This window comes from Elaeis guineensis, chromosome 16 (genome assembly GCF_000442705.2).
Source record: "Elaeis guineensis isolate ETL-2024a chromosome 16, EG11, whole genome shotgun sequence".
Lineage (NCBI taxonomy): Eukaryota > Viridiplantae > Streptophyta > Magnoliopsida > Arecales > Arecaceae > Elaeis > Elaeis guineensis.
Window position 1 is genome coordinate 6,609,113 of NC_026008.2, and position 13,831 is coordinate 6,622,943.

Sequence of the window (13,831 nt, forward strand, 5' to 3'; positions counted from 1 at the left end):
GTGCCCTAAAATTTGATTTTTCTATGTGTTGGAGCTAAAAATTAAATCCTAGATTGTATGACATCTGAAAAGTATCTTCTTGATATTTTATAGTAATGAGATCAAAGGCAACTGGACTTTGGTGCGATCGTGATATAAGTTCGAAGCCGGTAGTATTCTTGAGAAGATAAGCTTGGCAGTGCACTGGTTGGGAAGGACGTTGGCCAACTTCTGTGTGGATCACTATTGAGGAATTCTACCTTAGAGTCTTGTGGAAAAACCAACGTGTCACTTTTTCATATTGGTTAAAGTATAATTTTCTATCTCTTTGCATGCTTGAATTTGCTTTGATCGTGATCGGCAAAGTGATTCTAGGGTTTTGGGTTCGGCTCGATAGTTTTATTTGATAAAGCTATTGATTTGCTTGTTTTAAAATTTTTTAAAAATTATTTTTTACTATGTGGTAGAATCCAAAGTGGTATCAGAGCCACCTTTATTGATTCGATCAAACAAGTGCAATAGTTGTGCATAGAATCATTCTTGTGCATATCTTGCTAAAAAATTTTGCATTGATTTATAGCATCAATCTTTAAACTCAAAAATTATTTTTGACCTAACATATACCATGATATTTAATTTTAGTTATTAAATGATTAATTTATGATAATTTTAAAATTTATATTATCATGGTTATATGATGCTCAGATTGATGCATTGTTAAGGGTGTTTAGCATGCCTAATGTGATTAGAGTTTGCTATTTTTTCTTTGATATGCTTGACATATGTTTTGATATCCATTGCACCTTTATATGATTTTAGCATGTCATATGATTTCTATTTAGAATAGTAGAAGCATGTCAAGTTGCATAATTTATAGTGTACATTTTATGCGATTGTAGTTAGGATGTGCCGAGGTCAGTTTAAAGTCCCTCGTCAAATTATATTAAGTTGTAATATCGAGATTCACTTTTTAATCAAAAGTCAAATTCTTTAGATCAATTGGTGTCGAGAAAAGTATGATAGGTGATTTTCTAATGAGGTCCGTATGCTGGCCTGGCCAACACTGTTGGTGTCTAGAAAAGCTACGGAGAGCCTCCCACCTACTTACCTGGCCAATTTGATCTTATTAATTTTTGGACTTAGATTGATTAGTGATGTAGACATTACAAAGACCTTCCTTCAAACTTAGTTGATAGAGTATGTCAAGATCTTAGTGAGCTTATTGTGCTATCCACAAGGCTTACTATAAAAATTGACATGATATTGATCAAGTGCATATTGATGCTTATGGCATATTTGAATAGTGTTGCTTTGTTGTGCTATTCACAAGGACAGCATTGTTTAAGTATGACTATATAGGATTGAAGGGTCAACTTAACTAAAACACTATAGTTTGTTGTGCTATCCACAAGACTATATGTGATATAGAGGCTGGAATGAAAGATGTTGAGAATTGTAAAGGTACAATTGATAAAGAGTTACCTACTCTTGAACTCATGAATACTTATTGTGCTATCCACAAGGTGTTTATGAGGAATAGGGATCTCAACCCCACTAAAAAATATTAGAATATTTTTTGATTATCATATTTGAGAGCTATGAAGTTCGATAAAATAGTGGGAGATACAATTAGATAAAAGTCCTAGTCTAGTTGTGTATGTCAGCATGAGTTGTTCACTTATATTATGTTCTTGTTGTTATAGATTAACTTCACTCATGGCATCCTCACTTTCACTTAGCGGTATCCTAGATGCAAACAAATTGATTTGACCTAACTATGTTGACAGGTTAAGGAACTTAAAAATTGTTCTCACTCAGGAGAAAGTCTCCTACATTCTGAATACATCTGCTCCAGTTTCTCTTAGGAAAGATACTTTCGAGGAGGAAAGAGCCACATATAAGATGTGAAAAGATGACAGTGTGACTGTCAAATGCATCATGCTTGGTTCTATGAGCAATGAGCTACAAAGGTAACATGAGGATATGGATGTTTCCTCTATTCTCCTTAATCTTAAGGAGTTATGCAGGGAACAAAGTCGAATTGCTCAATATGAGATATCAAAACAGTTATTCCATGCCCGCATGACTGAAGGTGCCTCCGTGCAAACTCATGTCCTAAAGATGATTGATTTGATCACTCATCTAGGACAGCTGGATTTTGCCATGGACGGTGAACTGAGCCAGGATTTGATCTTGCAGTCTCTCCCTGACTCTTTTTTTCAATTTGTTATTAATTATCATATGAACAAACTGAACATTAGCCTATCAGAACTATTGAACATACTGAAAATAATAGAGAGCCATTTCAATGGTGAAAAGGCTCAAATCCTTCATATTGATAAGATCAACAAGAAGAAGGCAAAGAAGGATTCTAAGAAAAAGATGAATCCTAAGGCTGGCATCTCCAAGAAGAAGGCGAAGAAGGTCTCTGTCAAAGATACTGTTATCATTGTGGCAAAGAGGGCCACTGGAAGAAAAATTGCAAGGAGTACCTTGCAATCGTGAAATCGGCAAGCATTGCTAAAGATTTGTATATGATGTAAACTAATTTATTATTAAGTACTTCATTTTCAGATTCTTAGATATTGGAAACTGCCTGTGGCTCACACCCTTGCAAATCATTGCAGGATCTACAGAAAGTAAGGAATCTGAATAAAGATGACTTCAAGTTGTTTGGTGCTAGTGGAGAGTCCATTCAGGCCGAAGTCATTGGAACCAAGATTTTGAAGTTGCCTTCGGGCAAGATTTTGGAACTGAAGACCTGTTATTACATTCCTAATATTGTTAGAATATTAGGAATGTACCATTTTATTGGAACAAGATTTTGAAATTAATGTAAAGAACAATGGTTGTTCTATTTATTTTTCTAATGAATATTATGAAAGTGCCTTTATTGATAATGATCTTTTATTTCTTTCACTTAATGATAATGTGCTTCATGTTGATAATATGAAGAAAAGAAAGAGAGAAAATATGAATGTCACATACCTCTGACACTGCCGACTTGGTCATATAAATGAGTCAATGATTAATAAGTTATTCAAAGATAATTTTTTTGATCTTTATGATTATGAATCATATGAAACTTGTGAATCTTGCCTCATGAAAAAAATGACAAAGACTCCATTTATTGGACATGGAGAAAGGGCAAGTGATATTTTGGACTTTGTATATACTGATGTATGTGGTCCAATGTCGACTCAAGCCAGAGGTTGATACTCTTACTTCATCACGTTTACTGATGATAGGTCTAGGTTTGGATATGTGTATTTAATAAAATATAAATTTGAAACCTTTGATAAATTTAAAGAGTATCAAAGAATGGTCGAAAAATAAATTGATAAAAATATTAAAACTCCTCAATCGGATCGAGGAGAAGAATATTTATCCAGTGAGTTCCTCGATTATTTGAAACAAAATGAAAAACTTTCTCAATAGATACCTCTTTATACTCCATAATTAAATGAAATTGCAGAAAGGAGGAACTACACCTTATTAGATATGATGTGGTCCATGATGTGTTTCACGGATCTTTCGATATCCTTTTGGGGATATGCCCTTGAGGCTGCAGCGTATATTTTAAATAAAGTACCTTCTAAATCTATTTCTATCACTCCATATGAAATATAAAAATAGAAAAGATCCAAACTTAAGTATCTTAAGATTTGGGGTTGCCCAGCTTATGTGAAAAATATTGATGGACATAAGCTGGATACTAGATCAAAAAAATATAGGTTTGTAGATTATCCCAAGGAGAGTATAGGATACTACTTTTATAACCCTACTCAATAAGAGATGTTTGTTGGTAGGCATGCTATTTTCTTGGAGAAAGAGTTTATCCAAGAAGGAGGCAGTGGGAGGTCTGTTGAACTTGAGAAAGTTCAAAATTTACAATCCAACCAAGATTCACCAAATAGTTCTCAACCAGATGTGCCCATTATTGAGGCATAACCACTACACACACCTCCTCTCCGAAGGTCAAGTAGAGTGCATAATGTACCTCTCAGGTATGGATTTATCATTGAGTATGACAACACAACCCACATCATTGAGAATGATGATCCTACGACCTATTCGGAAGCTGTCATGAGTAGTGTCTCTGACAAGTAACTAAATGCCATGAAATCCGAAATGGACTCTATGTATGTCAACCAAGTATGAACTTTGATTGATGCGCCTGAGGGTATGACCCCAATAGGCTGCAAATGGATCTTCAAAAAGAAGATTGGAGCAGATGGCCAGGTAGAAACCTATAAGGCCAGGCTTGTGGCAAAAGGTTTCAAGCAAAAATAAGGTGTTGATTATGAAGAAACCTTTTCGTCGGTAATCATGCTCAAGTCTATTTGGATAATGCTTACTATAGCAGCATACTATGACTATGAGATCTGATAGATAGATGTCAAGAATGTCTTCCTCAATAAAAACCTTGAGGAAGAAGTCTATATGACTCAGCCAGAGGGATTTATCTCAAGTGAGAGAGCAAATCAGGTATGCAATCTGAATAGATCCATTTATGGATTAAAGCAAGTATCGAGGAGCTGAAACATTCATTTTGATGAGACAGTCAAATCATTTGGCTTCATCAAAACAATGGATGAACCTTGTGTGTACAAGAAGAATAGTGAGAGTGCTATTATCTTCTTGATCTTGTATGTGGACGACATACTACTCATTGGGAATGATGTCCCGATGTTATAATCAATCAAGACTTAGCTATCATAAAAATTTTTCATGAAAGACTTGAGTAAGGCATCCTATATACTTAGTATTAAGATCTATAGGATAGATCAAAAAGGATGCTAGACTTGTCCCAATCTAAGTACATTGACCTGATGTTGAAGAGGTTCAACATGAAGGGAAGTAAAAGAGGTTACTTGCCCATAGGTCATGACATACAGCTCTCTAAGAAAATATCTCCTAAGACACCTGAAGAGAGAAATAAAATGAGTTATATTCCTTATGCTTCGGCTGTAGGATTCATAATGTATGCTATGTTGTGTACCAGACTTGATGTTGCTTATGCCTTAGGCATTGTAAGCATATTTCAAGCTGATCCTAGAGAGGATTATTAGAAAGCTGTGAAAAACAAACTCAAGTACTTGAGAAGGACTAGAGATATTTTTCTAATATATGGTGGATCGGATTTAAAACTGAAAGGTTATATCGATTCTAATTTTCAATCTGATCCGGATAATAGCAAATCGATATCTGGGTATGTGTTCACTCTATATGGTGGTGCAGTAAGTTGCAAAAGTTTCAAGCAGTAAACTATTGCTGACTTGATCACTGAGGTTGAATATATTGCTACAAGTGAGGCTGCTAAGAAGGCCATCTAGATGAAGAAATTCATCACAGAGTTGGATGTGGTTCCAGAGATTGAACTGTTGGAATTCTGGGATTAGTGCATGCATATGTATTTCAAAATTTTTATTTTTTAAATACCACAGAGGAGAATAAGATTAAAATACTTTTAATCTAAATTTTATATGCATAAAAATATAAAATCACATGGATCTATTTCATATGATGAAATTGATATATGCTGACATTCAGATTGTGATCAAATCATATACCTATTTTGTAATCTTTTTCTTTAAAATTGGATCTAGAAGAGACGAAGCTTTCTGTTAGCCACACAAGTATCCGGTCTCTACGAATATCCACTCGGGATCAGTCTGGAACGACCCTCTATAATCTGAATTTTGATTCTTCAAAATTCAGCCTGCTGAATCTGAACGAATTATGAATCGTGATAAATACTTGATCTTTCTTCTTGATCTTCTTTTTCTTCTTTTCTCTTGAGTTTTTTCTTACTATGTGCTACTATCAGATGCTAGAAACAGCAAGAAAGAGGCACCCAAACTCTTTTGGGCATGAAACTCCTTGGGATGCGTGTCCCAAGGAAGGGGTGTATAGAACACCCAAGAGAAGAGAGAGAGAGAGGAAGAGAGGACATGGAGAGAGCCTTTGGGTGTGAGGGGCTGCTAGTTTTGATGCTCTAGAGACCTTAGGGGAGGTCTTTTTAAATAGGCATAAGGATTGAATCCTATTCAATCTCATCATACATGTCCTACTTGCATTAGAATTTCTATTAACTTAAGTTATCCAACTTACATTAGGAAGTCCATTAGGCGCCAACTATTGGAGCCCTTGCACCCATAATTAGACACCCTCTTTTGCATCCAAAAGATACCTCATATGAAAACTAAAGGCCCTCTAATTAATGGACACGCCCAAATTGATCAAATCAAAGTGGCGCCCTATAATAACTATCAAGGAGATTCACAAGAGACTTGCACCCTTAATTTATATGATCCATAACCTTAGACACCCAACAATTGAAGTCTCATGAATTTTATTCATGTAGGTAATTAGTAGGTAATTAAGTTAGAATTAACTTATCAAATAAGTAATCCTAATGGAAAGAAGAATTGGGTCCAACCATGTGCTAGCAAGGTTACCATGAACCCAATGGGTTTCTCTAAATCCAATTGATACTTTATAAGCTCAATTTCTTATTCCAGGCCTAATCCCTTTGTTGTGTGACCCCATAGGTTCAATTCTATCTGGTAATGAGATATACAATGATCTCTATCATTATATCATTGAAACTCTTTTCAATAGGTCTTAACAATTTCACTCTAACTCAGCAAGGATTGTCGATCCGAAACAATCTTAGTGAGCTCTCACAATCTACCAGTGATACCTAGCAGAATGTAGTGGCAACCCGTAGAACTGAAATGAACCTCTAGATGTAGTTAACGTGTGATTAAGTCCCTCTATCGTGAGTCCTGACTAGATGGCAGGTCATGGATAAATCGTCAAACCTCAACATCAGTCATATGATAGATTAATTAGCTCAAGTCTAGTTATGACTTCTATGAAAACTCTTTTCCATCAATCCCACTGCTGTGGACACAGACTCTTGGATTTAGTCTCTCAAATCCTATAGGATTACTCCTCTCTTTCAAGGTCGATAGATCCTATCTTGATGCGCATCACACTCCTATAGTGAACCAACTATTGCCAACATCCACTACAAGGGCTCATTGAGACCCATGTTTATGTATCAATCAAACTCCAGCAGCCTCATTGCGAGTAGCAGTACCATCTCAAGTCAAAGGACCAGTTACACAACTACAGCATCAAGACAATCACTGATGCTTGAATGAAAATTCAAGTGATCTCTCATATGGTCACGCTCAGTGCCAGTTATTCTCTAACAACCACCCGCACTTGTCACCCTGTGTCTCTACACAATAGATTAGAGACCCATCTTTTTCGAAGGAAGCGATTTGTGCACCAGTCTGTCCGAATCTATCATCGTCCTCATGATGATCCTATGACCGAAAGTATTTAGAAATTAAATACATATCTCTAATTCTCAACACTTTGAGAATATGTATCGAAATTAATTTCATGGACGATTCAAAGACACATTATACTTGAATGAAAAAGAACTTACCCCTTTTATTGATCATATCAATATATTAAGTACAAAATTGTATCCTACATATATTAGAATGTGTCAGCCATATTGGCTTCTAAGACATATATCTAACAATCTCTCACTTGGTCTAAAGCCAATTGGCCATAAATCTAAGTCCCATTTTTTCAGGTGGACTTTCATTTTTGGGTTGGCTCAACTGCTTAGTCAGCGGGTATGCCATATTTTTCACAGAATCTACTCTTCACACCTCAACATAAGGTAGTTGCATATAACAGTGCTCTATATGTTTGGACTTTTGGTGAGATCTTGGCTCCTTAGCAAGGGCTATGGTGCTATTGTCTTATAGTATTGTGTCATGGTTGACATCTAGTTCTACAACTAACATTAAAATTAGAATTCGTCCTACACATCTATAGCACACTCAGCCTCCATTGATCAATTACTCAGAATTCTTCTAGTAAATCGAACAAGAATACACCCTCGAATCGCAACTCAGAATCACCTCCAAAGATCAAGAACAGATCCTTGGTCCTTCCTAAGTACTTAAGGATGTTCTTCATAGCTATCCAGTGCTCCTCGTCTGGATTCGACTGATACCTGCTCGTGACACTCACAGCAAGGATAATATCAGGTCGAGTATATAGCATGGCATATATGAGGATTCCTATTGTCGAAGCATAAGAAATTCTACTCATACGCTGAATCTCCTCAGATGTGGTTAGACACATCATCTTGGAGAGACAAATACCATGCCTAAGAGGTAAAAGACCTCTCTTGGAGTTGTTCATGCTGAACCTCTTCAGCACCTTCTCTATGTACAGCTTTTGTGATAGGCCAAGCATCTATTTATATCTATCCCTATAGACCTTTATTCTGAGAATATAGGGTGCTTCCCCTAGATTTTTCATGGAGAATTCCTTGGACAACCATCTTTTGATCGTGGTCAGCATGGGAATATCATTTCCAATATGGAGAATATCATCCACGTAGAGTATGAGGAAGGTGATTGCACTCCCACTGACTCTCTTGGATACACAAGGTTCCTCTTCATTTTTGATGAAATCAAACAATTTGATTGCCTCATCAAAATGATGGTTCTAACTCTGAGAAGCCTACTTTAATCCGTATATGGACTTTTGTAGCATACAGACTCTGTGATCACTATCACCGGATGTGAAATTCATAGGCTGCTCTGTATAGATATCTTCCTCAACATATCCATTCAGGAAGGCAGTTTTCACATCCATCTGTCAGATTTCATAATCATAATAAGCTGCAATAGCAAGTAAAGTGCGGATGGATTTCAGTATGGCTACGAACAAAAAAGTTTCCTGATAGTCAATGCCCTCGCGCTGACTATAACCTTTAGCCACAAATCTAGCTTGATAGGTCTCTACCTTACCATCGGCAACTATCTTCCTTTTGTAGATCCATTTACATCCAATACGTACAATACCTTCAGGTGGATCCACTAAAGTCCAGACTTAATTTGAGTACATCGAGTCAATTTCTGACTTCATAGTATTTAACTATTTTTCAAAATCGATGTCAGACATCGCCTCATCCAAGGTATTGAGATCATCACCATGAACCCTATCTCCCATAAGGAATATTTTCTTTACTTCCTCCGTAAGCATACCCATATACCTTTTAGGAGGTTAGAAGACCCTGCTAGATCTACGAGATGGCTGAGGAACATCAACTACTGGCTCATGGACTACGGGTTCCTGAGGATCTATAGCTCTAGACTCTTCAGAGACCTTCTCTTTGAGTTTCATTAACCTTCCACTGCCGTCATCCTGGATAAACTATTTTTTTCGAAACATGGCATTTTGACTTACAATCACATTGTGGTCTTGTGAAAAATAGAAGTAGTATCCCATGGATTCTTTTGGGTACCCTATAAAGCGAGCTATAATCGATCTATCCTCCAACTTTTCTACCATCTGTCTTTTGACATAGGTCGGATATCTCCAAGTCTTAAGATAACCCAGACTCGACTTCTTATCGAACTATATCTCATACGGTGTGGTAGGAACAGACTTTGAAAGAACCTTATTCAACAAGTGAATGGCAGTTAATAAGGAATATCTCCAAAGAAATAAGGATAGATCAGTGAAGCTCATTATAGACCTGACCATATCCAATAGGGTCCTGTTCCTCCTTTCGGATACCCCATTGAGCTGAGGTATTCCAAGAGGGGTCCATTGAGAGACTATGCCATTGTCCTTAAGATATCCCAAAAATTTTTGACTAAGGTATTCACCTCCTCGATCAGATTGAAGAACCTTAACGGATTTGCCTGTCTGCTTCTCTACTTCATGTCTGAATTTTTTAAACTTTTTAAAGGTCTCACACTTGTGTTTCATTAGATACACATACCTGTACCTAGACAAATCATCGTAAAGATAATGAAGTAGCTGTAACCACCCCTGACCTGCACATCGAATGACCCACACACGTCGGTGTGTACCAGGACAAGTAACTCTGTGGCCCTTTTTTTATGTCTTACAAAGGGTAACTTGACCATCTTTTCTCAAAGGTAGGATTCACAAGCTAGATATGACTCTGGATTAAAAAAGCCAAGGATCCCATCCTTTTTCAGTCTATTTATTCTGTTCTCTCCAATATGGCCTAGTCTATGGTGCCACAAGTACTTCTGGTTAATCACATCTCTAGATCTATTTTGACCTATAGCATTCACTATTTGCTCATTTAAGTTCATATTCGCATCAACATGCAAGTGCTAAAGACTGTCAATTAAAAGACCTCATGCAATCAATTTATTTCATAAATAAATAGAATAAAAGTTTTTATTGAAATTAATTTCAAAATCTTCCTGTATTAGCACAAACATGAAAATCAAATTCTGACTAGCTACAGGAATATAATAATAATCTTTTAAATCTAATCTAACACCGGATGGTAATCGAAGAGGGTAAGTGCCAATGGCCTTTGCAGCAACCTTTGCTCCATTGCTGACCCGAAGGATATGTCACTTTTCCTCAACCTCCTACTTTCTATCAGATCCTGCATTGAGGTACATATATGAGCACTCGAGTAAGAGTCCAATACCCAACTAGAAGTAGAAGAAACCACAAGGTTAGATCCAATTATGAGCATACCTTGGGAAGGTTTATCACCTTTTTTGATCTTCAGGCTCCCTAGATATTTCTTACAGTTCCTCCTCTAGTGGCCTTCAGCATGACAGTGAAAACACTTTCCCTTTGCCTCAGCTGCCTTTGGACCATCCTTCTTTGGCTTGCTCTCTCTCTTCTGCTTCTTTGCGGATTTAGTTTTCTTCCTTCCAACAGACTTTCTCTTGGAAGAAGAAGTCCGCTCCATAGCAAGAATAGTGCCCCTTGAACTCTTCAACATACCCTCTGTTGTGACCAACATGTTGACAAGTTTGAGAATAGTGCTGTCAAGTTTGTTCATATGAAAATTCATGATGAATTGACTATATGAACTAGTAAGGGATTGAAGGATCAGATCCATCTGCAATTTATTTTGCATATCAAGCCCAAGGTTTCCAAGCTCCTCAATGTCCTTGATCACTGTCACATAGTGCTTATGGATAGACTGTCCCTCGTGCATCTTCAAGTTAAAGAGTCTCTTGGATACTTCGAAGCATGCAGTTCAGCTCTGCTCACCATACAACTCTTATAGGTGAGTGATCATGGCCCGAGCAGTGAGCATATGCTCATGTTGGCTTTGCAACTCATTTGACATAGATGCCAGTACATAACACTTGACCTGACTATCTTCATCCGTTTACTTCTTAAAAGTAGCTCTCTGCTTAGTAGTAGGATGGTTTGGTAACACAACGGGATCCTGATCAAGAATATGGCTTAACTTTTCTAAGGTCAGGATAGTCCTGAGATTTTTAAGCCAGTCTTTAAAATTATTACCGATCAAATGATTGGTTTCAAGGATGTGAGCTAGAGGGTTTGAGGCTAACATGATGGTTTAACTGCTAGAGTAGAGATTTAAGTTAGACTTTTATACTTAATATTTTAATTTGCTTATAGGAACTTTAAGATGCAAATAATGACTCCCATTAATTTTTCAGATCCTTCCACTCCCCTGGAAGAAAATAAAAACCCTAATGCGACAAAGGATTCCAATTAGGTGTTGATTCCCACCGATGACATGCATCTCACTTAACAGTTATTGGTAGCATGCACACCGATGCGTAAGCGACTCTTTGCCTAGATGCTTCACTAAGATATTGCACCCCCTTGGTCTCTAAGTCATGTGGGCTCACCTAACAGTTATTGCCCACACTTCTTAGTTAAGTCCGACCCACCGTTGCACATCTACAATGGTGGAAGACCTATGGACTTAATATTTATGGAGAGATTTGGATTTAGATCTCATCTAATCAGTCATCATATGATCGATCTAACTAGCATGTGCTAAATCAACTTGCTAAGCAACCTAATTCAAGACCCATCTTCCAAATTAGCCAGGTAAGTGGAGATCGGTGGGGGTCTCTCTGTTGCCTTCCTAAGACATCAATAAATTGGTCAGATCGGCTAACGAAATCAATTAAATAATCATGTCTCATTAACTTGCCTTAGATACTAATAGGTCGATTGATCATAATCGGTTAGCTTAAGCGAATCGGGCTCAAAACAATGAGCCAAATTAGATCCTTCGGTTAATCGATTCTATATATGAGACTCAATTGATTTGATCAACAATAATTGTATGATCATTAACTTAATTGATCTAACTAAATTCAATACTTGACTCAATTTGATCAATTACTTAATCGAATTAGACCCATATAATTCAAATAAAAAATCTTAGATGTAATCCTATTACATGACCTAATTTTTGATTTTTTCATGACAAAAATCCTCATGCACAAATACAAATTTTAGATTCTAAAATCATATTTCAGATCTAAATTCATTGCATAAAAGTAAATTTTAGAATATAAAAATATTTTCAGATTTTAGCATACAAACATATATCATATATATGCATGTAAAATCAGATCTAAACAAAATTTCAGATCTTAACATGATGTCATATATCTCATATACTAATCATGGATCAGATTAAAGATAAATTTATGATCTAAAAATATAATCATATATCACATATATGCATCAAAATTCCAATCATAAAAAAATTTCAGATTTTATGCATGCATCTGTATATCACATGAATATGGACTAGAACTCTTTCTAAATCAAAATTCAGATCTATACATGCAATTACATATCATCTATATGTTATAATATTAAATCCAAAATCAAATTTTAGATTAGTTGATCCATCTATACATTTCATCTATCCAAGAAAAAATTGATTTTGAAACTTTTTTAAAAATATGTATATCAAAATTCAGCATATGAAAATCCGTGGCTTTGGTACCACTATTGGAATTCTGAATTTAGTGCATGCATATGTGTTTCAAAATTTTTATTTTCTAAACATCATAGTGGAGAATAAGATTAAAATATTTTTAATCTAAATTTTACATACATAAAAATATAAAACCACATGGATCTATTTCATATGCTGAAATTGATATATGCTGAAATTTAGATTGCGATCAAATCACATACCTGTTTCGTAATCTCTTTCTTCAAAATTGGATTTGAAAGAGATGAGGCTCTCTGTTAGCTACATAAGTATTCAGTCTCTATAAGTATCCACTCAGAATCAGCCTAAAACAGCCTTCTATAATCTAAATTTTGATTCTCCAAAATTTAGCCTGCTGAATCTGAACGAAGTCTGGATCACGGTCAACACTTGATTTTTCTCCTTGATCTTCTTTTTCTCCTCTTCTCTAGAGTTTCTCCTTACTATATGCTACTACCAAATAGTAGAAACCAGCAAAGAAGAGGCACCCAAACTCTTTTGAGCATGGAACTCCTTGGGATGCATGTCCCAAAGAAGGGATGTATAGAACACCCAAGAGTAGAGAAAGGGAGAGGAAGAGAGGGCATGGGGAGAGCCTTTGGATGTGAGGGGCTGCTAGTTTTGATGCTCTAGAGATCTTAGGGGAGGTCCTTTTAAATAGGCACAAGGATTGAATCCTATTCAATCTCATAATACAAGTCCTACTTGCATTAGAATTTCTATTAACTTAAGTTATCCAACTTACATTAGGAAGCCCAGTAGGAGCCAACTATTGGAGCCCTTGCACCCATAATTAGACACCCTCTTTTATACCCAAGAGACACCCCATATGAAAATTAAAGATTCTCTAATTAATAGACACGCCCAAATTGATCAAATCAAAATGGCGCTCCATAATAACTATCAAGGAGATTCATAAGGAACTTGCACCCTTAATTTATATGATCCATAACCTTAGATACCCAATAATTGGAGTCTCATGAATCTTATTTATGTAGGTAATTAGTAGGTAATTATGTTAGA